Source organism: Erinaceus europaeus, chromosome 19 (genome assembly GCF_950295315.1).
Source record: "Erinaceus europaeus chromosome 19, mEriEur2.1, whole genome shotgun sequence".
Lineage (NCBI taxonomy): Eukaryota > Metazoa > Chordata > Mammalia > Eulipotyphla > Erinaceidae > Erinaceus > Erinaceus europaeus.
The window spans coordinates 62,088,378-62,102,519 of record NC_080180.1 but is presented as its reverse complement, the minus strand read 5'-3'; the positions used below and the strand labels follow the sequence as shown (position 1 = coordinate 62,102,519).

The window sequence follows — 14,142 nt, the reverse complement described above, 5'->3', positions numbered from 1 at the left end:
TGATACTTTTTAAAAATTTCTTTATTGGGGAATTAATGTTTTACATTTGACAGTAAATACAATCAAATTTCCCAGTTTTCCATATAAGAATACAACCCCCACTAGGTCCTCTGTCATACTTTCTGGACCTGTACTCTGCAACCCCCCCCCCCCCCCCCCGCACCACTCCAGAGTCTTTTACTTTGGTGCAATACGCCGATCCCAGTTCAGGTTCTACTTGTGTTTTCTTTAATGATCTTGTTTTTCAACTAAAGATGATACTTTTGAAGATGACTTTCAAGAGTAAACCCACTCAGAGATGTATACTCATCTTTTTTTTTTATTTCTGTAGCAAAATCTTGCAATGTGTATCACCTTCCCAAGCAGGTTTCATGTCTTCCCTCCTGTGTTTGTGACCTCTGAGCTTGTCTCTTAGAGAGTCCTGGGGAACACAGATCCAGCCCTACTCTTGGTCCCCTAGAAGATGTCCCCTCTTTATTTCAAGGGTGGCACAAACATTTGCCTGTCCCAGTTCCTGACAGCAAAAGTGGGAGGTAGGGTGGATGGGACTCAGAGCATGAGACAGTTCCTAGTTAAAATCCTCCTTTTGATATGAACAGAATATTCACCAGAGAAGAGATCCAGAAGGCCAATAAACATATGAAAAAAAAAAAAAGCTCCAAGTCAATGATTGTCAGAGAAATGTTAAATAAAGACAACAACAAGATACCACTTCACTCCTGAGAGAATGTCACATATCAGAAAAGATAGCAGCAACAAACACTGAAGAGGTTGTGGGGACAACGGACCCTCCTGCACTGCTGGTGGGAATGTCAATATGACCAACCTCTGTGGAAAGCAGCCTGGAGAACTCTCAGAAGGCTCCAAGTAGACTTATCCTATGGCCCTGCAACTCTCTCCTGGGGATATATCCTAAGGAACCAAACACACCCATCCAGAAAGTTTTGTGTACACCTATGTTCATAGAAGCACAATTTGTAGTAGCCAAAACCCGGAAGCAACCCAGGTGTCCAACAACAGATGAGTGGCTGAGCAAGTTATGGTCTACATATACAATGGAATACTACTCAGCTATTAAAAATGGTGACTTAGGGGAGTCGGGCTGTAGCGCAGCGGGTTAAGCGCAGGTGGCGCAAAGCACAAGGACCGGCATAAGGATCCCGGTTCGAACCCCGGCTCCCCACCTGCAGGGGAGTCGCTTCACAGGCGGTGAAGCAGGTCTGCAGGTGTCTATCTTTCTCTCCTCCTCTCTGTCTTCCCCTCCTCTCTCCATTTCTCTCTGTCCTATCCAACAACAATAATAACTACAACAATAAAACAACAAGGGCAACAAAAGGGAATAAAATAAATTAAATAAATATTTAAAAAAAAAAAAAAAATGGTGACTTCACCTTCTTCACCTCATCTTGCATGCAGCTTGAAGGAATCATGTGAAGTGAGATCAGCCAGAAAGAGAAGGATGAATATGGGATGATCTCACTCATAGGCAGAAGTTGAAAAACAAGATCAGAAGAGAAAAACACTAAGCAGAACTTGGACTGGAGCTGGTGTATTGCACCAAAGTAAAGGACTCTGGGGTGGGGGGAGTTTTCAGGTCCTGAAACACGATGGCAGAGGAGGACCTGAGGTGGGGAGGGGTGGGTTTAATTGTCATGTGGAAAACTGAGAAGAGTTACTCATGTATAAACTACTACATTTAAAAAAAATTAAACTTTGTTCTTAGGGCCCCCTCCTCCCAAAAAAAACTCCTTTAAAGCCATTAACCCTTTTTTCCTCCTCATGATATTTTCCTTAGACTACTGGGATAAAAGCCATTTTACTCTCCTCAATATAGCTGAAGCTCAATACTGAAACCTTGTATTTATAAAACCATCATCTTTCTGGTTGGTGTAAATGATGACTTCAAATCAAGATAATCCACAGAAGGACAGAGGCTCGTCACAAACAATAGGATCTTCTATTGTATGGTGACACTGATAACAATGCAGGGTTGTTTTTTGCTGAGTCCCTAATACACACCTGCCCTTACCTGTATGTAGAATACAAACTAACACTGCACAGGGAAATTATATTTCCTGCAAGCCTATTATATAGTGAATCCTGTGATAGACACAGCAACAGATAAGTCAATTAAAATCATTCCTATACTGACAACAATGAAGGAGGGAGTTAATATTTTTCTCAATTTACAAGAAAGCAAATTGGCACATAGAGGGCTAATATTTTCTTCCTAAGTTACAAAGTAACGAAGCAAAACTGTAAATTCTCCAAGGATTACTATTTCAGGCATACCTCGGTGCCTCTTTGAGGAGTAGGAAGTTCTATTTACCGCAACTATAGCTTCGTAAACGTAGAAATGTGTCACAAGTGTGCGCTTGCTGACAATCACATGGGCCTCTAAAGCCTTCATTTAATATCGACCTTGGTTATGATATCAGCAATATTCACACAACTCCAATGTAGCTACACATGGCAATAACATCTGAGAGACCATATAGCCAGTGAATCATTTAAAAAACAAAAAAGGTTAAAGGAGAAACTGAGAGTTCCGCACAGCTGCCGATGAGAAGTGGTCAGCCGCTGGCTTCATCAGTGAGTGAGGCGGGCAAGCAGCCAGTCATCACAGGGAATGAGGACAAAGAGAAATAGCCACACACTGTACACTTGGGTCGACTGTGGATCTCTGGCCTTGAAGCTTTCACTAGCTTAGAAATCCTCAAGAAATTGTAAATTTCTTTTTGTATTGTTCCTTGTTTTAATATGATTATATTATCATTATCATTATTATTATTATTATTATTACTATATTGAAGGGGTTAATGCTTTACAGTGTACTCATTACATTGCCTCACAAGCTGCAAAGTCTGGTTTTGGTGAGAGGATTAGATGGAAGTTGCACTGCCAGGTAATTTGATCACATGTTACGGTGCGCAAGGAACCAGGTTCAAGCCCCTGGTCTCCACCTGCAGGGGGAAAGCTTCACAAGTAGTGAAGTAAGGCTCTAGGCGTCTTCCTATCTCTCTCCTTCTCTTTTTTCTTTAATTTTTTAAATTATCTTTATGTATTTATTGGCTAGAGGTAGCCAGAAATAGAGGTGGAAGAGGGTGGTAGAAAGGGAGAAGACACCTGCAGCACCACTTAGCCACTTGCAAACTCCCCCCCCCCAGCAGGTGGGGATGGGGACTAGAACCCGGTTCCTTGTGCACTGTAACCTGTGCTCAACCTGGTGTGCCACCCCCTGGCCCCTCTTTCTCCCTCTCTACATCCCCCTCCCCTCTCAATTTCTCAAATAAATAAATAAATAAATAAAAGATTTTGAGAAATAGATGCAAAGTATGTCGCACCACCCACACAGAACCTCTGCGCTCTGTGAGTCACCTCGTTGCACTGTTATTACTGTGGTGTGGTCTGAATCTGTCCTCCAAATTTATATACTGAAATCCCAATACTCAGTGAGAGCACTGGGGTTTGGGACCTTTGGGAGATGATGAGGCCATGAAAAGAGAGTCCCCATGAGTGGGCTTAGTGCCCTTGGAATGGCCTCTCCACACACAGAGAGAGATTTAGCTCACTAACTCCTTAGCTCAAGCGAGGACACATGTTGCCGTCCTAGAGCCTTACGTGGCCCCTCACCCCACCAGACAGGTACCACAACCTCAGAATTCCACCTGCTAGAACCGTGAGAAGAAAAAAATAATCTGTTTACAAGATACGTAGTCTGTTGTATTTTCATATATATATATATATATACAATTCTGCTTTTTCTAGATATGAACCAAGGCCATGAACTCCCTCTCCCCCTTATTTTTCGTGATGATCTCCTTGTAAGTCACACACTGCCTCATTTATGGCCAAATGCTCTCTGTGACTCACAAAATTTTACCTTGCCTACCACTGTTTCAGTTGAATATACAATTATTTCGACTTAGGTAAAAAAAAATAAATAAATAAATTCCTACATTCTACGCAGACATGAATTACTTTTAAGTTGGTGACCCCAATCCAATATTCTAAGTTGATCTTGGCCAATTTAATGTTCTCAGCCAAACCTCAAGTTGTTAATTGAATCCCACAGGATAAAGCTTTCACCAAAGAGAATAACGCAGATACCTATTACCCTTTCATCATTCGGATTCACCAGGGAAGAGGAAGGTATTTCTGTGAAGTGACACGCACGTGAAGTTCATTGCCAGGTTTAGTAATAACTGTTCTCTGGGACCTATCTAGAGAGAAAAAAAAATGAGATGGTGCAATTCGCAAGGGTTTGTGTTTCTGTTTAAAAAAGAATAAAACTCCCCCCAGTGTAATTCCTGTCTTCTCTGTCCTAATTTCATAGACCAAGATCAAAATTGCAAGTTTGCCTTGTCAAGTCTCCATGGCCATAAGAAATCTTCCCAGCTAGTAACAGATTCGCATCTGCTAAAATTCTATTACTCTAAGCAATTTCTCTCAAGGATTGTAACAATTCGACTGAAAACAGATCAGCAGCTTTCAGTATAATCTTGCTTCATCTAACAGGAACAAGGACCACTTCTGATAAACCCCGTGCCTGCAGGGGACAGGAATAGAAAACTATTTCAGTACCTTCAAGCCTGTGATGAATGGGTTTTGAAAGGTGATTTGGATTGTTTTTGGTTTGCTTTGCTTTTGGTCCTCCTCTTAGCAGGCGACTTTTATTTGCAGCACTGCCTTAAAATGGAAGTCTTTCTATTTTAACCAGAAGTAAAATAAACAAAGTGTGTGTGTGGGGGGGGGGGGTTTCTCTCACCAAGTATTTACTAATCTGATAGAATAATACAAATACAGGGTTTAGGGAAATGATTTTGAATCTACTGTGTTGAAATTCATTCTGAAACAAACTGTTCAATTCTCCATGCAGTTATACTTAACTCCCAAAGTGGGAAGACACATGTGCTAGGTATCCAGAGTCCTGTGCAACAGATCCTTTGTCCTAAGACGACTCTTCATGTGTGTCTCAGGATGAGAAGGGAGAACTTAGAACAGAAAATAACAAAAGGCGAAAGAGAGAAAGGGAGGCACGGAAGTGAAAGAAAGCCGGAGGTGGGGTCCTTCACCCGGCTCTACTGATGGCGGCCTTAGCAAGCCCAGCAGGTAGGTGGAATGATTTAATGCTTAACTTAGTTGAGAAAGTTAACTTAACAAAAACTTCGTTGCAAGCTGAGTTACAATGAAAAATTAAAAAAAAAAAAAATCTCGTGAAAAACACCCACCCCATAGGTAGCCCAGCTTCAGAAAATATTAAGGGATACTTTACCAGTCTAGACATCTTGCTCTAGACCCAGAAAATGGTTACAATGCAGGTCTGTGGCATTTTGTTTTCTTGATGGGGAAGGGGGTTAATGGTTTACAGTCAACAGTAGATTAGAGTAGTTTGCATGTGTGTAACATTTCTCAGTTTTCCACATAATAATTCAACTCCCTTTAGGTCCCTTCTACCACCATGTTTCAGGACCTGAACCCTCCCACCACCACCACCACCACCACCACCACCACCACCACCACCACCACCACCACCACCCCAAAGTCATTATTTCAGTGCAATACACTAAACCCAGTTCAAATTCTGCTTTGTGTTTTCTTATTTTTCACCTTATTTTTTTATTATTAGTGATTTAATAATGATGGGCAAGATGGTGAGATAAGATGGGTACAATTCATAAAATTCCTACCACCAGGGTGCCATATCCCATACCATCCATTGGAAACTTTCCGACTTTTTAAACTTTTTTGAAAAGAAAGGAAAATAACATTATGGACTCTGGACAGAAACCTTGGAGAGGAACTGTCAGATCCTGTGCTAGGTCCATTTTCAGTACTTTGAGGAGTCTCCAGACTGTTTCCCACAGGGCTGAACCAGTTTATACTCCCACAACAGTGGAAAAGCTTTCTTTTTCACCATCTCTTAGATCTCACTCAAAGGTGGGACATAAGACACAAAGAGAAAACCACTGGGTAAAACTCTAATTAGAGCTGTGGGCCACTGCAGCACATCCAAAGAGTCTGGGGGAGAGAGGGGTGGGAACCCACTGTCCTATGGTGGTGGAAAATGCCAAGTTGGTGAAGGCTGTGGAGGGCTGACACCTATCCTGGGGAGCTGGAAAGTGTACAGCTGTGATAGCAGCCTTGGAAACCCATCCTACCCGAGTCAAGTGATGAAAATAATAAAGCTGATATGAATATAAAGGAGAGAGAGTAATGTTGGGGGACTGGTAGCAGCTCTCCTGCTGGATGATAACATGCTACCATGTGAGAGGCCCCCGGGTTCAGTCCCCGGCCACCACATGGAAGCACCTGCATGAGGGGATGCCTCACAAGCAGTGGGTCAGCTCTGTACTGCCTGTACTCCTTCCCTCTCTGTCTCTCACCCTCTATCAAAAGGAAAAAAAAAAAAAAGGCCTCCAGAAACAGTTATGAAGGTACTCATCCCCAGCAATAATCCTACTGGTAAAAAAAAAAAAAGGCAATAAAGAAAAGGAATATTGAGTAGGTCTTTACCCATGTTGGATTCTGTTGACGAAAACCAATGCCCAAGGGAAACACAAAGCAGAACTTGGCCTAGGTTTGGTTATTGCACTAAAGTAAAAGACTCTGGGTTGGGGCATGGAGAAGAGGAGGACCTGGGCGGGGGGGGGGGGGGGCAGTTATAATGTTATGTGGAAAATGAGAAATGTTACATATGTACAAACTACTGTATTTTTACTATCGACCGTAGACCATTCATACCCCCAATAAAGGGGAGAAAATGCCCATTTTCTAAAATACTTTAAAATGTTCAACAATTCTTAAAAATAGAATTTTTAGTAATCTTTGTAAGGAATATGGATCAGTGAATATGCAGGGCCCAGTAAACTGTTTATTCCTTTTCTCAAACCTCCCTTTGGACAGCCCCTTCCCCCCCAGTTCCCATTGACATGTGCCTTTCCCTTCAAGGTGAATACTGACTCCTCAAAATAGCTGCCATGCCTGCAGAACTAAGTAGCTCCACTACAGACTCACTCAAGTATGTTGCCCATCTTGCCTTCCAGACTGTTCTACATTGTTACTCCTAAGACCTGCGCATAGCACCAAGGATCTGTGACCCCATCTGGAGAGCAGCCTGGACCCGGGCCCTGGTCTTCACATCAGAATTCTCATCCCAACATTGTGCAGCAGGAGGGGTCAGCGGTGAAGAGGCCATTTGCCGCCAGTGTCCCAGCACACAGCAAGGCTCACTCTTTGAAACTCTGGATGTCACAGCTTGGGCTACTGAGGACATGTGGCTAGAATTCTGTGAGGCAGGAGGAGGAGGAGGAAAGTGTGGCAGGTACAAAAGTCCCTGCAGCTGTCAAATGTGGAGAGTTTTAGAGGTCAGAGCAGGCAAATGTCATTTTGAACTGAGTGGACTGCAAAGAAATTGCCTTTGAACCATCTCCCCGGATACAATATGAGAATAGAGTCCACGGCTGTTTGAAAGATGAATCCCCCTCTTTGATCTGACTATAAGTGCTAGACTCACAAGTGATATTTTTTACATGAATTATCTCCATACACAGGAAGTTGCAGTTAAAGTGAACTATCTGGGTCTATCTTGACACTGGTTTGAAATGCTTCTTGTCTCCAAAATGGGAGTTTTGAAAAATGCACATTAGATCATAAAATAACATCATATTTTAAACAGGCTATGTATACACACATGTTTCTATATACTTTCTTTATGTAGTCAGTCATACTAACTACAAAAATCTTAATTGTAAAAAACTTTCACAGTTGGAAATTAGCAATGTGTAGATAAATAATCATTAGAGAAAGATAGGTCTAATTAAACAAAAGAATATCAAATAATTGAGGAAAAAATGGAAGAACTCACAAAGGGCTATGAGAGTTTTCTGTTTTGTATTTTTTATTAAAGGACATATTGACGTTGGAATGGGAGAAAGATAGCAGAGGGTATTACAGAAGGAAAAAAATCCTTTCTAGTGATGAGGTTCTATATAATGATACTGTGTCCAGAGTTGTAAATAGAAACCAGGAACAGAAAAGCCAAGAAACCTCTTAATTTAAACAAAGAATCTGAAAGAAGATCCAGAACCCAATGTCAAAAAATTAGAGAGCAGGGAAACAGAAAATTCAAAATAAGAAAAGCATTACATGCGGTCTTGGAGATGATGCGGTAGATACAGCATTGAACTTTCCAGCACAAGGTCCTGAGTTCAATCCCTAGCAGCACGTGTATCGGAGGGATATGGGGTTCTTTCTCTCTCTTCTATCTTTCTCATTAACAAGTAAATAAAATATTTTAAAAAAAGAAAAATGCCACATTTCAGAGAAGACATGAAGAAACCAAAGGTGAATACCGATTCCTAATTCCTATTCAGAAATCAATGTGTGAAACCAGGAAGTGTATTAACAGTTTCTCTGAAAATAGTCAAAATGCTTCCAGAAGTACATAAATGCTTAGGAATCATTTAGAAGATGTCAAAATCAGGTAGGAAAAAAAAAAAAATCTACTCAGCAATCAGAAAAAGAGACACCCACTCCCAGACAAAAAAGGTATGCAGTAGATTTTGACTTTTAAATGTTTTCTATCTCAAAGGAACAGTTTTTGCTGGCACACGAGACTACTTCTGGGTGATGATAGGTCAGTATTTAGAAGACCTGAAAAACATAGAGATTAGTCAGTGGAAAACATCGAAGAAAGTGAAAAAATGTAGGTCAGAGCTTGTTAGATATCTGTTGGTGAAAACTCATAAAATGGAAGGTAATTGCAAATACAAAAGGGAATTGAAGGTGGAACGGAAATAGCACCTAGTTAAATAAACATTTATCACAAATGGACTCCAAAATTCTATAGTGCTCAGATCCAGTGGGATTATTTTCTTCTTGTTCACATAATGGTAGAAGGAGGAGCCAAGTTCATGTACTCATTCAGGAACAGAAGTTGGCACAATTGCTGCCACATCCAACAGGGAGCTTTACCAAGATTTATCTTCATTCAGCAGCAAGGAGAGAGTTCTGGAACCTAGCATCAAGAAAAAAAAATCCTATGCTGCCAGACTGTCTGAGGGTCCCAACTGTGGCACTTTGGTATCCAACCCTGCATGTGGACCAAAGTCAGTATTTTTGGAAATCTTTCCAAAAGAGAAAAATTCAGATACAGAAAGCAGAATCTGGGCACTGAACGGAGGAAGCCATGCTTGTTTGAGTCAAGTCAAGACGGAACAGATTATCATTGAAATTGAGAGGTGCTGATCCCTTGTACATTGGTGAAAATTTTCATGAGAAGCCCATCACATCTCATCTCAAGGCAATGCAGGTGATTTATGAACTAAGAAAAGTGTGATGGGTGAACAGGATTTGTGATAAAGGCTTAGATTAATCTGAAAAAGAATGTTTACAAAAGGAATCTGTAGCATTGAGGAGCACATTTAGATCAAATTTATGAAATCTAGCAAACAAGTGTGTAACTGTGAATGGTCAGGAAGGAGAAACAGGAAATGCCTGACATGCTAGGAATACATTGTAGACATTATCCATTTTACTAAGGACACTTCATGGCAGCCATATGTTGTAACTCTTGGAAACTTTAAGTTAAATGAAAATTTTAAAGTATGAGATTTGATCCATGTCACATTTATTTTTTATATGAGAGGCCAGAGAACACCATTCAGCTCTGACTGGTGGCAGTACCAGCATTAAAAACACTGGGTTTTAATAGTCTGTCTCTTGACAGAGATGCCCAGAAGAAAGTGTAAGACTGAAGTTGGGTGTTATGGGTGGAAAGCTAATATGGCTAATTTCCATATGCAGTAAGCCTAACTTCCAATGCGGTGGCATCAGAGATGGAATGATAGAACAATAGTTAGGTCTGGAAGAATCCATGACAAAGCAACCCCTTGACGAGATTATTGCATGGTAATAGACAAAAGGCCCCCAGACCGGTCTCTCTAACATGTTAGAGTAGAGTCAAAAGGCAGCTTATCTTCCAGTCAAGAAAAGACCTTTTATTATTGCTGCTGTTATTTAAGCCACCTATCCAATTGATGGTATTTGTTTCAACTTCCCAAGTGAGCCGGAGAGAAGATCAGATACCAGCAGTCCCCACAATCCATGGATTTGACCAGTGAAATTAGTTTTAAAGAAACATTTCAGGGGGTTGGGTGGTGGAGCGCCGGGTTAAGCTCACATAACACAAAGTGCAAGGATGCACAAGGATCCTGGTTCAACCCCTGGCTCCCCACCTGCAGGGGGTCACTTCACAAGCGATGAAGCAGGCCTATAGGTGTCTGTCTCTCTCTCTCTCCCTCTCTACCTCCCCTCCTCTCTCAATTTCTTTCTCTCCTATCCAATAAAAATGGGGGGAGGGCCTCCAGGAACAGTGTATTTGTGGTGTAGGCACTGAGTCCCAGCAATAATGCTGGGAGCAAAAATAGAAAAAAAAAAATCATGTAAGTGATCACAAGAGAAACAAAGAGGAAAATGACAAATTTAAAATCATTGGACTAGCAACAGTACTAGAAAAGATGGGATCTAAAAAAGAAGATAAAGTGTTGAACAAACATTCATTCAGATAGTGAGACAGACAGAGAGAGGGACAGATACTCTCTTTCTGCCTGAGGCCAGGTATGGTTTCTCTCTTGGCCACCCACTTTAAACTTTACATAAAGATTCTGAAGGTCAACCTGATAGTCTCCTTGTATCCAAGAAAGCTGGATGATCAGCTACATCTGCAGTCTACAATGGCACCCAATGTTGGAAATGAACTTTTACAGGGAAACAGCCACACATCTTCATTCACATCTTAACTGCAACGATTTGTCTGCTTGTGTCTCAGTCCAGAGCTCCCACAAGCTTGAGATAGTAACTCTAGCCCTTTAAGAAAAATATTTGCAGATTCTTGATTTGCATTCCTTAGCAAGCAGAGACAGATTTGAACAAATCAAAACCATATGCCTATTTATTAAGTCCAAGGCTAGTTTATGTTTAAAGTTTAAAAAAAAAAAGGAGGGGGTGATGGGTCAACTGCTGCATTGTTCTTGTTGTTACAGTTGGAAAACCTTGTATTAGAAATTGCGCCATGCAAAGTCTTAATATACTGGGAACTGCAATAAGCAAAAACTAATGTTGCAAATATTTTAATGTGGCATGAAAAAAAAAAGTGAAGTATAGCTATCACATCCTCTGTGAACTGGAAGGAGCATTAAGGGAGGGCTTTTTTTTTTTTCTTGGCAGGGGGAGGGAATCTGATCTTAAACATTCAATTTGTTCTCAGGACAACCACATGCTGAATTGAATCACTCACATTTTAAAAAGCAGGTTGAAAAAAAAAAGAAAAAGACAGGAAGTGAAATCACATCTCTCCACTTCTGGAAGCAATCACACTGTAAGAGGCAGACAGTTGGTTAGTACTGTTTTGCCAAAACACTCTGGAAAAACCAAACCTCCTCATGCAAAAATAGTGCAAAGAAAAGGGTGAACATTCACAATGTTACAAACTGTGCAGTTGGATGTTATACAGATGGTCTTCATTTTTCACTTAGGGATGGAAAGAATTGATGAGAAGACTTGTGATTATATCTGAAAAGAAAATGTCTATCACGATACCAGAGCACACATAGTAACAATTGTGTGACTTCAAAGAAATCTTTCCATATTTAGGTCACTTTGTACCTAGGTTTCAAGATGTGGAAGAATGAATTGCTTTTCTTTTTCAACTATATTAGGGATTCAACAGTGTTTTATGAAATTATAAGATTTCCTCCGGAGTTCAACTTCAAACCTGCACATGGTGTGTGTAAAATACTACACCCTCTACCAAAGTTCTGTGGCCACCCCCACCTTCATAACCAACATATTCTCAAAGTTCAAGAAACAGTTCAGTTCCTCTTTTTTTTTTTTTAGTTCATTGGCGACAGTTCTCTATTTCTGACATATGAGCAAAAGCATCTCTCTGCCAAGATTAGCTCAAAGTGGGTGATGAACATAGATATTAGGTCTGAAACTATAAAATCATGCAAAGTAAAACAAGGCAAACACTTCTGGATCTTAACACCAAAGATGTATTTGGAGATTTGACTCTGAGGACAAAGAAACTAAAGAAAGAATAAGCAAATGGGACTCATTCTGATGCACAGCTTTTCAAGAAAGACCCAGTTATGCGTGTGTTCTGTACCCTATGACAATTAGAAATAATGACTGCTAGAAATAACCTATTAGAATAGTTACATTCGTTTTTATATTGATTTATAATTTCTTCACAGTATTATAATATTCTAGTTATATACCCCCAAACACACCACATGTATGTGTATATAAGATTCAACACACTCACCACCAAAATCCTAGTGACAAATCACCTAGTTGAATTCTCTACTTATGACCTGCCCCTTCTCCCAATAGCACCATTCCCTTCAGAGTCTAATTCAGTCTAATTATTTTTTTTCTTTTTTTTATATTTATTTTATTTATTCCCTTTTGTTGCCCTTGTTGTTTTATTGTTGTAGTTATTATTGTTGTTGTCGTTGTTGGATAGGACAGAGAGAAATGGAGAGAGGAGGGGAAGACAGAGAGGAGGAGAGAAAGATAGACACCTGCAGACCTGCTTCACCGCCTGTGAAGCGACTCCCCTGCAGGTGGGGAGCCGGGGTTGGAACCAGGATCCTTATGCCAGTCCTTGTGCTTTGCGCCACCTGCGCTTAACCCGCTGCGCTACAGCCCGACTCCCCAGTCTAATTATTTTTTTGTAAGCTACTTTGACTGAAATTACCTGACAAGTGTTTTTCGCTTCTTATTTCCCTTAGTACAATCACTTCCAGTTTCATTCATTTTGTTGCAAAAGATGCAATGTCCACTTTTAAAGGCAGGGTAGTATCCCATTGAAATTAGTTAATTTATTTTATTTTATATTTTATGGCCTCCATGGTTCTCACTGGGGCTCGGTGCCTGCACTATGAATCCACTGCTCCTCTTGCCATTTATTTATTTATTTATTTATTTGGTAGAATAGAGAGAAACTGAGGGGGAAGAGGAGATAGAGAGGGATAGAGAAAGATACCTGCAGACTTGCTTCACTGCTTGTGAAGTGTCTCCCCCTGTAGGTGGGGAACCAGGGACTTGAACCTGGATGCTTGAATGGGCCCTTGGTCTTTGTATGTACTATGTGTGTGCCAGGCTAGTGTTGGGTGGGAGAGAGGATCCAGGGACTGTGGCAGCATGCTAATACAATTCTTTATTGATGCAGTGCACCAGAGTCCAGTGTGAGCACAGCGGATTAGGCCATGTGGTTCCAAACCACAATGGCCACCTGTGCTATGCACACCAGCCCTTCTCCAGGTCGGAAAGTGAGAGAGAGAGGGGTGGGGGAGAGAGAGACACCAGAAACAGCAGCGGGTTTTATAGGTTAAAAACGGAAGTGGCAAGTAGGGACGGATTGCCTGGGGAAGAGGGTGGAGAAAAGAAAAAGGCATTCTGGGAACTTCCTTAGTTGCTGGTGCTGTAATTTTAGCTGGCTGACAGGAATTAGCAATACCTTGAGGGGATAACGTGGTGGTGGTGGAGTCATTTATAAAACAAGGCAGAAGACTGATATGTAAATAATAATACTGGCATGGAAATATGGTGGTTTGTGAGTCCTGCCTAACTCAATCACATCTGCACAATTTCCCAACATGTGTGTTTAAACCGGTGGGCCACCGCCTAGTCTCCTAGTTTTTTGTTTGTTTGTTTTGTTTATTAGTATTTTTACTATAATCACTGGACACAGATATTAACCACAGTGAAATTATTCTTGAAATCATGATTTTGAATTCACAGATGAGGGCATGAATATATTTTAGAATCTAAACAGGACCTTTTCTTACTTCTCATATTTGTCTGCTGGTGACAGTATATCTAGTATGCATGATTGTACATTCACGTGTGAAAGTGTGTTCATGTACCACTCTAGGGAAAGTGGGAACCAAAATGCCAAGTGTTGTTGGAACAGAATTTACTTTTAATGAAATCTGTGAGAGAAAAAAACATAAGAAGTTAAGGGAAAATATTGACTATTGTTTACTCTGTATAGAGTACTATGTTGCGTACTTTTTTTCTAGTCTAAACAAAGTCTCTATAAAGAAAACAGCATATATATATATATTTATATAT

At 40.7% G+C, this 14,142-nt stretch overlaps 1 long non-coding RNA gene across 2 annotated transcripts in view; it reads right to left on the bottom strand.

The window, feature by feature from the left end:
* Nucleotides 1-14,142, bottom strand: part of LOC132534764 (uncharacterized) — a 64,940-nt gene that overhangs the window by 23,357 nt on the left and 27,441 nt on the right. The window contains exon 3 of one of the 2 annotated variants that reach the window (XR_009546478.1): nt 7,936-9,019. The exons of the other annotated variant lie outside the window; for it this stretch is intronic. This is a non-coding gene — a long non-coding RNA (uncharacterized LOC132534764). Of the gene's footprint in view, nt 1-7,935; nt 9,020-14,142 lie in introns of those variants that run through there. 2 annotated transcript variants of the gene reach the window in all.